Genomic DNA, 15,939 nt, shown 5'->3' on the forward strand with positions numbered 1-15,939 from the left:
CAAGTAATATACTAGCAAGGGAATCCGTACAAACGGACTTGCTTTCAAAAAGCTGCTTTATTCTGTTTACACTGTCAAGAAAACCGAACAAAAATGGGCACTTCTGTTTTTTCTGATTTTTTACAAATTTTACTTTACGTTACACCGTCACATATAGGTCTTATGGTGACGGTGGGATAGGAAAGGGCGAGGGGTAGGAAGGAAGTGCAGCGACCTTAATTAATGTGCAGCCCCAGAATTTGTCTCTTATGGAAATGGGAATCCATGGAAAATCATCTTCAAAGCTACCGATAGTGGGGTTCGAACCCACTATATCGCGAATACAAACTCACAGCTGTGCACCCCTAAGCTCACGGCCAAGTCACTCGGTCGTTCGTCAAGGGTTAGGCCGATTGTTGATGGTCGTCAGGAAGATTTTCGGGTTTTATTTCGCAAAAAATCATTCATAACAATCAGACAAGCCATAGTCGACTTAGGACTCAGGATGTATTCAACTCATCAAATAACTTACTCTTAGGACAGAAGTGGAACTCAAACAAAGTTAGTTTAAGCGGTACTAGAATAATGATTTTCAAACCAGATTTGCTTCTATTTGATTTACATTGCGCGGGCACAGACAGTTCGTATAGCGAAGATAGGATAGGACAAGGTTAATTCCGGGAACAAATCAACCGTGCCCAAGCATTTACCAAGTGTGAAAATGGGAAACCACGGAAAACCATCTTCAAATGCTGGGACTGTACAGTAATTAAGGCCATGGTCGCTTCCTTACCACTCCTAGCGTCTTCCTATCCATTCGTCACCATAATGCCTGCCTGTGTAGGTGTAACGTAAACAAAATTGAAATAGTGGGAATGTTACAGCCCTTCATACCTAGAAATTCCATTTCCTTGTATTCATAGGCGTTTAATGTTGACACACTAACACTAATAAACCTATTGTGAATTGATTCCGATAAGATGAATTGGCACAAATTAAATACGTATATCATATCATGCTTATTACGTATTCTACTTTTTCAATTCCAGAGACCTCTAGGGATTGCTTTCTCTGACTTAAATCTGTGAGCTTCTCGTGATTCCTTCTGTCATTCAGAGACACGAAAGTAGAATAGATTTGTTTACTGCACATTATTCAACGACTGTCGTCAAGTTTCGTATTCTGTTGAAGTAAATTCTTACTGAGGAGTTCATGCAACAAATGGACAACTTTCTCCGTGGGTTTGCGTGTTAATGTCATAACGAAGCTCGCGCTTCCAGCGGCTTGTTGTCTTATAAATATTTAAATGTAACAAAGTTGTGACGTACAAAGTCACGTGGTACTCGAACTCGCGACTTGATGTCGGACGCCATGCGTCTGTCTGGCGGTCGATACGGCACTAAATGTTTCAACGCGACGCCCGCCCAGCTAACAGTAGGGCAACAACAGGTTTGCCCAAGCCTACTGACCTGCCGGTAATGATGTTGAGTGCTTATTTAACATATTATATGCATGTTGTTATTGATGACAGAGATTAAACCTCCCTGAACACTTTGAAACATAAAGTAATATCGGTACGTCTACTAATTTATGTATACGGTAACTCCACAATTAAATAAACGGATGCTCAGCTCTCTCTAAACCAACTTTTTTTTCAGTCGACACCGTAGATTATCTCAAACAATTCAATTTTACGAGAGATACCTTTTATTATCCCTACCGCGCATTGGTACAGTCCGGATCTTCGGCTGAATGGTCACGGTAAAGGTCTGTGGTTCACACGGTCATGGGTTCCATTCCCTAAGTTGAATATGGGACTTCAGCCAAGTATGGTTAATTCCTATTACTCAAGCACTTGGTATTTATGTTCCTATTAGAAAACAGAGGCTTCCATCATTAAACAATAACAATTTATAAAGAAAAATATTAGTAAATCAATGTCTCTATTATTACTGAATGAAGAACTGAATCAAATTAATTGTGTGTGTGCGTGTGTGTAATTCCTCTAACTTATATACTGTACTGTAAATAACTTATGTTCCGTCAAAACATTCTTCATATTAGTTTGTAGAACATGTCAAGTGTCCCATTACCCCTTGACGTCCATACTTCTTATGCGAATTACTGTAAATAGATAAACAGATAATAATAATAATAATAATAATAATAATAATAATAATAATAATAATAATATCAAGTGGTCAGAATAATAACGGCATCAAGTACAATTTGAAAGTTTATGTGGTTAGAACATACACAATTTTCATCAGTTCATCACATGTTTAGTCCAGAAAGAATCAACCGATAATATTTCGCACCTCTTTGAGCCTGTGCGTTTAGCAAGCGGAGTGACATATTAAACAGAAAAAGTAACTATTGTATGATGAAAATAATAAATTGTTCTACCTTTATTGATTCCAATGAAATGTATAACTCTGCATTTGAAATTGTCATACGATTTGAAGACCAGTAGAGGTTGAGCCGTAAACAAAGGCTTTTATGGCCAAATACATATATACAAATTATTTTCTGGGCTTATACTGTATGTAGAACATGTTCAAACTGAGTTAGCAGATCTCAACACCGCACGACTGTGCCAGGATCCGCTCTCTTCGAATGTCAGTAAATTTATCAGTGAGTAATTGAGACAGATCAAAGTACAAACAATGATCGGGAATACGATTTGCTTTACGTCGCACCGACGCAGATAGGAATCAGATGACGATTGGATAAGAAAGGGCTAAGAGTGGGAAGGAACCGGCCGTGGCCTTAATTAAGGTAAGCCTAATCATTTGCCTGGTGTGAAAATATCAGGAATACAAACTCGATTATAATTGATATTTATTTTTATTTAATAGAAATTCATGGTTGAAATTTTCTAATTACCAAATTCATTTACAATCATCATACTGTTGTTTTATGTAGCTCGTTATAATATAATTATCACACCTCATTCACGTGTTATATGTATAAATTCAGACTGATGTTATCATAATGTCCGATTTTGTGTACCTAATTATTTCGCCTTCGAACGAGGGAGACTATCGTCCAATCTGTATTTTATCAGCTTTATCTAAAATCTTAGGATACGTAGTCCATACACAAATGTTGAGTACCTTCGAACGCACAATCTCCTTAATCCTCTCCAGTCCCGTTTCCTACAAGGACATGGTACAACTACAGCCTTACTTAAAGTGACTGAGGATGTTAAACAAGCAGTAGACAGAGGACGATTCACAGTTCTGGTACTACCAGAATACAGTAAAGCTTTCGACAGCGTAGACATTGACATTTTATTTGTAAAACTGAAGGCTCTACAATTTTCTCAGGGTACGATTGCTTGGATGCATTCTTATCTTCACGGATGTGAACAATGTGTGAAAGGTAATAACGGAATCGTTTCCTCGTGGCGCTACGTGAACAGAGAAGTCCCTCAAGGCTCTGTACTTGGTCCTCTTCTTTTTGCACTCTTTGAGAATGACATATCGAATTTAACCCACTGCAAAAACCATATGTAGGCTGACGATCTTCAACTCTACACAGACTCTACAGCACGAGACCTTCAGGAAAATATCGACTTACTAAACATTGACTTACAGGCTGTTAGTGATTGGTCGACTACACACGGCCTGAAATTGAACCCTGCAAAGTCGCAAGTAATCCTTCTTGGTCATCAAAGTCAAATAACAAGTATAACTAAACGTCCCTTGCGAAGAGTAATCCTTCAGGATGTTTCAATTTCTTCTGTATCACAAGTAAAGAATCTCGGTGTTATCATGGACGAACGCATAACTTGGTCTGGACATGTCTTACATATCTGTCTAAAAGTTTCCTCAGATTTACATTCCTTACATATATATATAAACATATATTACCAATAAAGCTTAAAAAGAAATTAATTGGAGCTCTTGTAATGCCACATTTTGACTAGTGTGATGTTTTCAATGACGTGAGGCCACAATTTTCCCTAAGGCTACAGCGCGCTCAAAATGCATGTGTGAGATATATATGCAATTTAAGAAAATATGACCACGTCTCACCATCTTTCCTAAAATTAGAGTGGTCGCGACTCCATGTTCGTCGTAACCATCATAGTTTGTTTCTCCTCCATCGAGTTCTTACTACATCTTCCCCATCTTACCTTTTTTCGCGGTTCCATTACTTCTCAAATGTTCATGACAGACATACCAGGGCTCAAACATCCAACCTGCTCATCATCTCTCACCATCGGACTGACGCATACAACAGCTCATTCTCGGTGTTTGCCGCACGAGAATGGAATCGTTTACCGGACGACGTCAGAGGAATACCAACTACAGTGTCATTTAAAAGAGCGTTAAGAGGTGCAGCAGGATGCGAGTGACCTGTGCTTTTCTGGCCTTTCAGTGATCGTGCTACTACAATATCATTACTAGCTATTATTATTATTATTATTATTATTATTATTATTATTATTATTATTATTATTATTATTATTATTATTATTATTATTGATGTTGTATGTATGTCTCACTGTGGTGGAATTTTATTTCAGTTATATTTTGATAGTGTTTAAATTGTGTCTTCTAGTATTAATTACGGTAGTATTACTTATGACTTTAATGTATACTAATGTATACTAATGTATACTAATTGGTTTAGTGTAAGAGAAGGCCCAATGGACTTAACTACGCCAGAAATTTATATATATATATATATATTTATTCGCTGGGATATTTGTATTCTCACAGACGGTCAGTTGAGGAAGGTGTGATTAAATTTAACTACAGGAGTAACTAATGGAATGTACAGAGCTAGCTAATGTGAAACGTAGGCTACTTGAAATTAAGTGATGTCAAATGCATAGGTACACCATACTGCAGGATGGATTCCGGCAATAAATTTCTTCACAGATATCCAGAAGATCAATTTCATGCTTGTGCCTCCGTTTTAATTTTTTAACATACCTATTTTATGTATGTTTTGGTCGAGATATGTGATGATGTTATCACTGAAAATAAGTTCAGACTAACAATATTATTATTATTACTGTACACATTCAAGGTTTGAAGGTGTGTTATCACACGGCTAACTGTGTTAACTTGCAATGAACTAATTCTGAGTTAATATATTATAACTCAGTTCATGATCCTCTCTCGCTACTATAAACTCGAGGAAATATGTGTTCTGCTCTCTGGGATTAAATTAGAAATATCTTAACTTCGTAAAATTAAGAGCGAAACAGGAGATATTTGCAAAGTATTATTCATAAGAAAGGCCCTCACTTGGAAAGTTTGGATAAAGTATTTGGAACGATGAAGGTGTAATCTTGAAAAACATTGGTCGTAATATATCCTTCACTTGTACTGGGGGCGCACTGGCAATCCATTTCAAATACTGGAACTTCCTCCAGCTACGACAGAAACTATAGTGTTCAGTGTCGAATTATTAAGTTCAGTCTGTCGAACACAAGATAGAAATGTATAAAAAACAGTTGCGCATACCGAAGAAATAACAGTTTAGTAATTAATAGACTGAATAACGTTAAGGCTATTTTGTATATAATGTGACAATGAAGTGTAGGAGGACGAACGGAAGGCTAAAATGCCGTCAATGCGTTGACAAATTAGACGTTCCCATCGGTGAGTGTGGCTTGCAATATGGAAGTTCCTCAGAAGAAGTTGAAAGTTCATTAACAAAGCAGAAGGTGTACAGAATGATCTGGAAGCGGAATTTGCGAGAATATTTCCCTGCACTGTACACAGTTTCATTACATTATTATGACTACCTGCTAGTTTTCATAGTAGGCCTAACCAGTTAGTCATTCTGGCAGTGACTCAATCAGGTTCTGATAGGCCTCTACGTGTATATGGTGCCATGATAGCTGTGGTATGTCCCCGAACTGTTGAAGGTTGCGTGACGGACTAGAGAGATGGGGAACACGACGATCGAGGTAATCCCACAGATGTTTGACTGGATTGAAATCAAGGCTGTTTGGGGGCCAGGGAATAAGTTTGAAATCTTGATCGTGTTCTTCTTCCTGCAACGCGCGGACGCTTCTAGCAGTGAATCAAGGAACACCATCGTGCTGGAAGATCCTATTCTCTCGAGGAAGGACAGTCATCATGTACGGGTAGATATTAATTCATCCTCGGTGATCACAATTAAATTGATCAAGAACTGCCTTCCACACGATTGATGAGACATGAAGACAACCACGAGAACATTCTTTAGGCCATTACACTGACCCACCACCTTGTGCTGGTCGAGTAATGGTTGCAACGTGATGGTTCTGTCACGTTTTCCGCCGGACACACTGACCATCAACCCTTCAATGCATCTGAAAACGTCAATCGTCGGAGAAGGCTACCTGTCGCCAATCAGGAGCGGTCCGGTCACCATACTGTCGATCAAATTCCAGTACTATCGAGCAAGTGGCTGTGCGGTCTGTTTCACGTTGCTTGCATTCGGGAGATAGTGGGTTTGATCCGCACTGTCGGCAATCCTGAATATGGTATTCCAGGCTTGCGATTTTCACATCAGGTAAATATTCGGGCTGTAACTCAATTACGAATACGGTCTCATCCTTTCCATTCCTAGCCCTTTCTTATCCCATCGCCGCCAAAATGCCTATCAGTGGTGGTGCGACGTAAAGCAAATTTTAAAAAAAAGTTCCAGTCGTTTCGTCGATGCACCTTTGTTAGCATGGACACAGTCACTTTCCCTCTGCAATACCCGTTTTACAAAAGAGTTCGCTGAATGTTTGCGCTAGAAACGTGTTTGGATGACCCCTGGTTCATTCGAGTGGTGAGGTGTTCGAGAGTAGCCAGTTGGTTGCCCTTCACGCACCGTCTTTTTAGACGTTCACCTCGTATTTCAGTGATATGTGGAGCTCCAAAGTTTCTACCACGTTTATTTCCAACGTTGCCATCCGTCCACTCACGTTACATCTTTACCAAAGAGGCACATGGACAGTTCCCAAACGTCGCAATTTCCGAAAGTATTACCCTCTTACCCAGAAAGCCGTTGATTAACCTTTCATATAACTATAAATAATTCATATCGTACTCATTGACATTTCAGTGTTTTACTTTTTGTGTATTCTGACAGATTAAGAGCTACAAAGTTTGTGTGTAATGGTAAACTTCTATTTTAATAACAATAGTCAAGTAACAATAGCCTAATAATAACAGTCTAGTAATAATACTTATTTACGTCCCACTAATTCGTCCTACAGTTTTCGGAAACAGCGATGTGGAGGAATTTTGTCCCGCAGATGCTCTTTAACCTGCCATTAAAACTACTGAGAAGAAGCTAACGTACTTGAGCACTTTCGAAATACTACCCGACTGAACCAAATAAAAATGTCATTGTTTGTACGTCCAAGGAACTACATTAACGCTCTTTGGAGACGCTGAGGTGCCGGGATTTTGTCCCCAAGGATTTCTTTTACGTGCCAGAAAATCAACCGACGCGACGCCGATGTATTTAAGCACCCTCATATACCACCCAACTGAGTCAACCTGCCAAGTTGGGGTCAGGAAGCCAACGCCTCAACCATCTGAGTCACTCAGTGTGGCGACTGAATCAGAATCGAGCCTACAAATTGGGGGGACAGGAAGCAAGTGCTTTAAACGTCTGAGCAACTCAGCCCGGCAAATTATATTTTTATGCGTTTAATAAGCACTGCAAGATCAACAGTAAGTTATAGTTCTTTATATTAAAATTACAGAAGTTCTTTTCGTTTGGAAACAGAAACTATAGGTACGTTTAATTTATTTCGTTTTAAAACATGCCCATTATTCATTCGAAACAAAAAAGTTCGATCTGCTTCGACAATATTCACGTCCGATACTACATATTTGGACATCCTGTGCCATGCATTCTTTCGTTGACGCAAGGAAAATTGTTTACGAACACTCAACACGACTTTTCCTTGTTCTCCCTTTACGCAATGCAAAACGGGGATAGTGGCGAATTTCACGTCCCGTATCGCTTATTTGAACCCGACACTCGAATAATTATAATTACCACACTTTCGTACAGAACCCGCACCGACACAGATTGTGAGGCCATTTTCACACTAGAGCATGGGACTGACTACCACAGATGCCCCAATCCCCTAAAGAATGTAACAGGAAAATAACTACAGATTGGATACAATTCCTGTACCCGAGACCGATGACGAAGTGTGCCTGAAGCCCCCTAAAATGGTAAAGAAATGCTAACAAATACAAAACCAGTCTGGTGAGAATGTTACCGTAAAATGCATGCCCTAGTAGCAACAGCATTAAGCTGTTATCGTAGTTCAATTGATCTTAATCATAATGAAACAAAACCAGCTTGGAAAGAATGTTACGCAATATGTCGTGGCATAGAAGCCATAGCCTTCAGCTCTTATCGTAGTTCAGTTGCTCTTAAACATAAACAGAACCAGTTTGGCAATAATGGTGCGCAATATCAAAGCAAAGATATTCATTCAAAACAACAAGGCGTATTACCTGTTCTAGAAACATCGTACCACATTGCTCACGAAAGTAACTTTCGAGGGCTACTAAAAGGTTCATATATATTGGTTCGTCACATCGTTCTCGATTGCTGCAAGATACATCCGTACTCTTAATCCTAGCACGCTGTGTATAGAATGATATGCCATTTATTTTGTAATTAAAAAGAACCCATACAAAAATTATACTTTCCTAGGGCAAAATTATCTCACCATTCTACTTTTAGTTATTGTTTCGTTTACAGGAAGGATGATTGTACGACTACAATGGAGTGATCTGTTAATGAGAACGGAACATTGAAATTGACACACGGGTCACCCAAAAGTGCGTTTATCTTATGACTTGCATTCATGCAGCTGAGGTTGAACGATATTATTAAAATGACTTTACTATTAACAATCACGATTTGCTATAATTATGTCATATCACGAAACGGTAGTACAGAGAACCAGTAAAACGTCTGCCTATAGCAGTGAATTTTTCCTTTCTGAATTTCCTTTCTCCCCATTTGAGCTCTAATGTAGCATCTTCGCTCGAACGTGAGATATTTTGCAACATCAAGAATTCATGTTGTGCTCGTAAGTCAGAATAATTTCAACATTAGTTTGTTCTAAGAATAGTATGCGTTAATGGTAGTATCTTATATCATTTATCATCTGTTGTACAAATATCAAGTAAATAAGGCAGTATTTCATGGTATTTCTAATAAATGTTTCAGAGCAAAATGGGGAGCCACTGAAAAGAAAATCGTACTTTATCTAGCCGACCACTCGGACGAAAATAAGGGACTGTACTCAGTGTAATAGCATATAATAAAGGAAGACCGAAAATAATCTTCTTCTGAAGCTTCTCAATGAAACTGGGCCTGCATTCAAGGTGGTTGCTTCGAGACCTCCTACAAAGGGTTTTAAACATCAATAAGAAAAGCATAACAACCAATTTTGCAATTATACATCATATTTCAGTTTCAGATTTATAGTAACTTTCTAACCTTAAATTAATAATCAGAAAAGGAAATGTATTTTACAATCAGCCTAGCATTACCGGCTGTTAAGTGTAAATATTTACTTTATAGGCCTACCTATCTAATTATTCCGACAGGGCGAGAGAGAGAGTTACAAATGATTCATTATCAGAACGAAACTGAACCGAAGAATCTATAACTAGCGTACGAAATATCTGGTTTTAGAATCCAGCAACACATCATTCTTAACATTAAATTAGTTATTGATGTACAATGTAAGTACCGAGCGAGTTGGCCATGTGGTTAGGGGCTCGCAGGTATGAGCTTGCATTGGGGAAATTGTGGGTTTGAAGCCCGTTGACGGCAGCCCTGAAGATGGTTTTCCGTGGTTTCAACTTTTCATGCAAGGCAAATGCTTCTTTCCTGCTCCTAGCCACTTACTATCCCATCATCGCCATAATATCTATCTGTGTGAGTATGACGTAAAGCAACTTTTAAAATATTTCTATATAAGTAACAAAGTAATAGAGAGACATGCCAGCTATACGTACTGTAGATGAATTATAATAATGGAATTTAATGAATGATTTATTTATTTATTTATTTATTTATTTATTTATTTATTTATTTACGTAATTTTAATGGCCATCACAAGATGCAACAGATCTGAAATGGAAAAGTACATAATTCTCATATGTCTGAGTGTTAATAATATTTGTGTCTACATTGCATTCGGCTACGGTTTCGTTGTTAACCATGCCAAAATCCATTTTATTCTCCTATTTTCCTGGTTTGGATTAATCAGACTTCATCTGCTACTGATATGTACGTGGTTCATTGTTTAGCTTAGCACCATACTTGGAGCATATTTATTACCCGCTGTACGGCAGTAAATCTGGACGGCTACTGTGGAATGCTTCATTAGTATCCTCGGTGGAATTCCTTAATCCACACTTACAGAGTACGGGGGGTTACATGAGCAATAAAATCTTGCTTGTTGAATAATGACTGTTATTTTCCAGAGAATACATTTCTAGGTACATTCTTAAATGAAAGCAAAGCGCCTGTGTAAGCGCTTCCAGGTAAATAAATCGTTCTAGAGGAATGTCATTATAGATCGTTAAGTACCATAGAAAATTTAGTAGATGTGAACTTCTTTGATGATATTGATGATGTTGGTGATGATATTATTTTTGGTGTTATTGTTACAGTCTAGTGTAGTCACTGTGAGGCAGATCCTATGAAGAGGGTTGAAGAGGATGGGCAGCGACTGCCGTGGGAAGCCAACTGTTTGTTAGTGTACTGAAGGTCGGACGTATAGTGAGTGGTGTGGTTTTTTTTTGTAAGAATGTTTAGGCCAGAACAACCATTCAACCACTGTGCCGAAAGAATAAACCCGGTACCAAGTACCAACAGTCTATCTGAGAGTGGAGGAGGAGGTATAGGTTATGGCACTCTATTGCCCTGGCGGAAATAAATAAATTGTCCCTAAAGGCGGAAGAACCAAATTTTGGTCAATGACATTAGGATGCAAGAGGCAACGGGAAACCACTGGAGCCGATGACCTTCGATGTTAGGCCCCTTAAAACAACAAGCAAGCAAGGGAAACCACTGCATTCAAGATCCTCAAGGATATCTCTATAATTTGACATAGTAATGGTTCAGTACAATGCAAACATCAGAGATGGTTACGTGGATCACCAACCTCTGTATGAAGACGGCGTCTTATGAAGAAGAGGAAGAAGAAGTTAAAATCCTGAAGAAAAAAAAAGGGTACACTCGAATCAGGACCTCTATCTGAAGATCAGAAGACTAATCATCCAACCAAGAATCCAGTTCCTTCATCGTATATCACCATACTAGAGGAGAAACCTATCAGTCTTCCTTTCTCTTGCTAACAGTTAAGTGTCACAGTAACTAGAGGTGGGGACGGAGCGAGTAATACCGATGAGTAATCCGGTTGTAGCGGTAGAGCGCACCACCGATCCCCTCCGCTTACAACTGTAAGTACTCGCGGAGGACCAGAGCACAGTGTAGCGCACGACAAGTGTTTAACAAGGGCAGACCACGGCGTTGAGATCACGGATCATCTTCAAATTTTGTAAACTTTTAGTAGTCTATTAGGACAAGATAATGTGCAAATAGTAAGGCGTACTATTAAGGCGTTTTCAAGAAAATCGCAAGAGAATTTTCGCGTCGAATGTGTACCGGTGCGTTGCGGTCACGAGCACGAGGTGGCGGTGGTCGAGTGGTTAGCGTTCAAGCTCCGTAATCGCTGGATCACTGGATCGGTCTCGCTTTTCACTTTTGGTTTTTCAACACTGGTCATATTCTTTCATATATATTGCAGGTCAGAGCGTCCAGGTGCAAAGCAGTTCCGGGTACCATACTCGATTTCACTGTCAGGTATGAGGGATTTCACAAATCACGACAGGCATACATTTTCAGGAATACTTTATGCATTGGGACGTTTACTTGTTGATAATTATAAATTATATATTTGTTTTGTAGTCCACCTCTCTCGTGGAGTGGTTCGTGTGATTGGCTGCCATCCCCAGATGCCCGGGTTTGATTCCCGGCTCTGCCATCCTGGAAGTGGTTTTCCGTGGTTTCCCACTTCTCCTCCAGGCGAATGCCGGGATGGTACTTAACTTAAGGCCACGGCCGCTTCCTTCCCTCTTCCTTGCCTATCCCTTCCAATCTTCCTCTCCCTCCACAAGGCCCCTGTTCAGCATAGCAGGTGAGGCCGCCTGGGCGAGGTACTGGTCATACTCCCCAGTTGTATCCCCCGACCGAGAGTCTGAAGCTCCAGGACACTGCCCTTGAGGCGGTAGAGGTGGGATCCCTCGCTAAGTCCGAGGGAAAAACCGAACCTGGAGGGTAAACAGATGATGATGATGAAATAACATTGGAAATCCAATGAAAGTTCATGCAAATATACCTTTTTTCAGTATATTACCTTTGAATTGTAATGTATATGAAAGAATTTGACCAGTGTTGAAAAACAAAACGACACGCGGTACTCGATCCAGCGAGCCAGCGATTTCGGAGCTTGAACGCTAACCACTCGATCACCACTGCTTCGGGCTGAACGCACCGGTACATATTCGACGCGAAAACTTCTTTTGAGATTTTCTCGAGAACGCCTTGGTAGTTCACCTTACTACTTGCACATTAGCTTGTCCTAATGGACCACTAAATGTGTACAAAGTTTGAAGATACTCCGTGATCCGGACGTCATGGCCACCCCTTGTAAGAGTATTATGCCTGTATTCAGTCTGTGTTTCTTAATTTGCGTCTATATTTCCCCCGCTTGTTGTGTTTTGTAGATAATGCAAAGCATAGTAGATAATAATTGTGGCATTAGTTTAATATTTAATCCCATTTTGAGATGGTATTCATGTTTTAGAACATTTAAGGAATTGCATAATTTTTTACAGAAATTTGTACCACAAATGCTACGAAAGCCGTCTGATGCATGGCAGTTTTTTTGAAATTACTGGTGATAAAAATAAGCAAAATACAAATTTTGCGGCCGCATTTACTTGACGGGTGGAGGCGTATCAAATTTGCGGGATTATATCAAGAGGCATCACAAGGATGAAATGAGCAGGTCGGCATCTCCAGCTGAAAGCAACATTGCTGTATTCAGCGAAATGATTATATTGTGAGAAAAGGGCATCGAATTTACGTTGCCATACCAATAACGTATTTAAACGTGCCGCCACGTTACATTCACTCGGTAGTTTACTCGGTACTACCGGGTGATGACGTCACAACAACTGCTCCGCTCCGTCCCCACCACTAACAGTAACATAGTTTTCGGTGACGATAGGAAAGATTACGAGAGGAATAAAGATCAGTGATCACCAACTGTAAGGACTTCCACGACGTAACAGAACAGCGGCTGGACAGAACAGACAAGAAGACAGGCGGTCGGATAAAGAATGCAACGCTTTTAGGCTGCAAACAAGACTGTCTGAAATGCCATATATTGTAGTTGCTTGACGGGGCTCTAATGGCCCTAAACGAGAAGAAAAAGAAATTGCCAAAAATTACATCAAAATATTCCAGAAGATTCCAGAGTACATGTACACAAATTTAGAAATGTTAACATTGACAGTATAGGATATCCGTACAACTCACCATAAGGCATGGAGGAGAAACTTGTTTTAAAGTTTGGAACAGTTGATTTTAGTGAACTGTGTCCTTAGTAACGCGTGCGTGCTCTAATTTCGCCATAGTTATGGGTCAAGTGATGACGAGTCCCTCGTTACAGTGAGGACGGTATTTCCAGCTGTCGATAGCACGTGCTAACTAATGACTACAGCGAAGTGGTTGTGTCTCTTGTCAGTACTGATTAACTCTACTGGTTACTGCACATAAAACCGGGCATGTTCCTAAAATTAGACACCTTTACACGCCATCATCCTATTAGTAATTGATTGAGTTTACCACATGGAAGGATTCGAACCTCGTCACACTGATAGTACAGGTACGCGGTTTAGTGGAAATTGAGAGTTCTCACATATACAATCACAGAACATCATTTAAAATCCACATTCCTGATCTTTTAGCACGGCTTGGCTACATATCACACGTGCAGACGCACCATTCATAGCGAGGGTAACTTCATCCTATCAAGGTCAGGCAACGACTAGCAGCAACACACTCATAAAAAAGCCCTTTCTCTTTCAGTTTGAAACCACAATCTCCTCAACATGTCTCTCGAAACTGAAGCAGTACTTTTCTTCATTAAACATGGGTATTCCGCATCGATTGCCCTCCTAGTAAATAAGCCAGATAAGCTAGTTCACAATAAATAACGAGTGGCTTATCTTATTGGAGTAATTCTGGTGTCATTTTTTGTCAGTGGCGTAGCCAGGATCGGCCGATGGGAGCGGGGTTATAATTAAAAAATTATAATAGAACACAATGAAGGTGTTTGTGCGTGTGTGGTGCGTACACGCATGACTTGACACTAGTAGAAATTTAATTTAATTTCGTGTGGCTATTTCTAGCTGGGTGCAGCCCCTGTAAGGCAGACCCTCCGATGAGGGTGGGCGCCATCTGCCATATGTAGGTAACTGCGTGTTATTGTGGTGGAGGATAGTGTTGTGTGTGTTGTGTGAGTTGCTTGGATGTTGGGGATAGCACAAACACCCAGCCCCCGGGCCATTGAAATTAACCCATGAAGGTTAAAATTCCCGACCCGGCCTGGAATCGAACCTGGGATACTCTGAACCGAAGTTTCACTCTGCGAAATAGAAAAAAACAAGTAATACAGATACATTAACATTCCTCCCCCAGTAACCCTGGAATTAAGAAGACAATAACAGCATTAACAATTCAATTTCCACTTTTTGATATTTTTAAAGTCTCTTGAAATGGCAACCTGACTGTGTTCCGGATATGAATGGCCACCGTCATTGGAGGACGGACGATTTATTTCTTTAAAAATTCTCTCTCTCTTATTTCAATAAAATATCTGACGTGATGTTACCTAGCAACTGTGTTCAGGCTGTGATGTGAAGTACAGATTGATGGCCATATCATTCATATCCACGGCCTGCGCAGTTCTCTTTACACATATCCATGGCAGTGCTGCTCTCAAGGTATTGTTGCTAGGTAACATTGCGTTGCTCTGTTTGTTACATGACACTATTTCTTAACACAAATTGTCAGATGAACCACTGCTCTAAGACATACTTATGTCAATCACCAAATGGAAATGAAAATGTACCAGTTTTAGTTACTGCAGTGAAATGCAAATGAACAAACCTTGTGCGGCCTTAATTAGGGTACCGCCCCAGCATTTGCCTGGTGTGAAAAATGGTAAACAACGGAAAACCATCTTCAGGGCTGCTCAGAGTTGGATTCGAACCCACTATCTCCCGGATGCAAGTTCAGAGCTGCGCGCCCCTAACCACACGGCCAACTCGCCCGATTTTTCAAGTACATATTATCTATAATCTTCCGGAATGGTAGTATAGGAAATGGTATTAGTGGGCGACTAGGCTGCGTGGTTCGGTAACTAAACTCTGAGCTTGTATACGGGACATAGCGGGTAACAATTCTACTGCCAGCAGATCTGACATGAAATATAGCAATCAGTGAGAAGCTGGTTACCTAATACTATCCCGGTTTCGGCCTTTTTGTCAGCATTTGTCATGTTTCGAAGTCAAGCCTGCACTTGGATGTAAGTTATGAACGTCTGACATCGACCAGCATCTCTACTGTGTTGCACACTAGTTAAATAAAAGTTCTCACAGGTTTTGCTAAAGGAATGTGCCTCAGATCTGCTAAATCATAGTTTAAATCGCCTCCGCCCAAAGATACAACATAACATTCTATGATTTCCCGTCAATTGACATTTAAATTTCGGAACTAGTGGAAGTTTATTCAGAAAAGAGTAGTTTTTAGGGATAGAATAACATTTTATTTTATCTACACTGGAAAGAGAAGAATTCGTGCCACCGCAGCTTATAGACTACCATAAAGAAAGACAAT

Source organism: Anabrus simplex, chromosome 1, assembly GCF_040414725.1.
Source record: "Anabrus simplex isolate iqAnaSimp1 chromosome 1, ASM4041472v1, whole genome shotgun sequence".
NCBI lineage: Eukaryota > Metazoa > Arthropoda > Insecta > Orthoptera > Tettigoniidae > Anabrus > Anabrus simplex.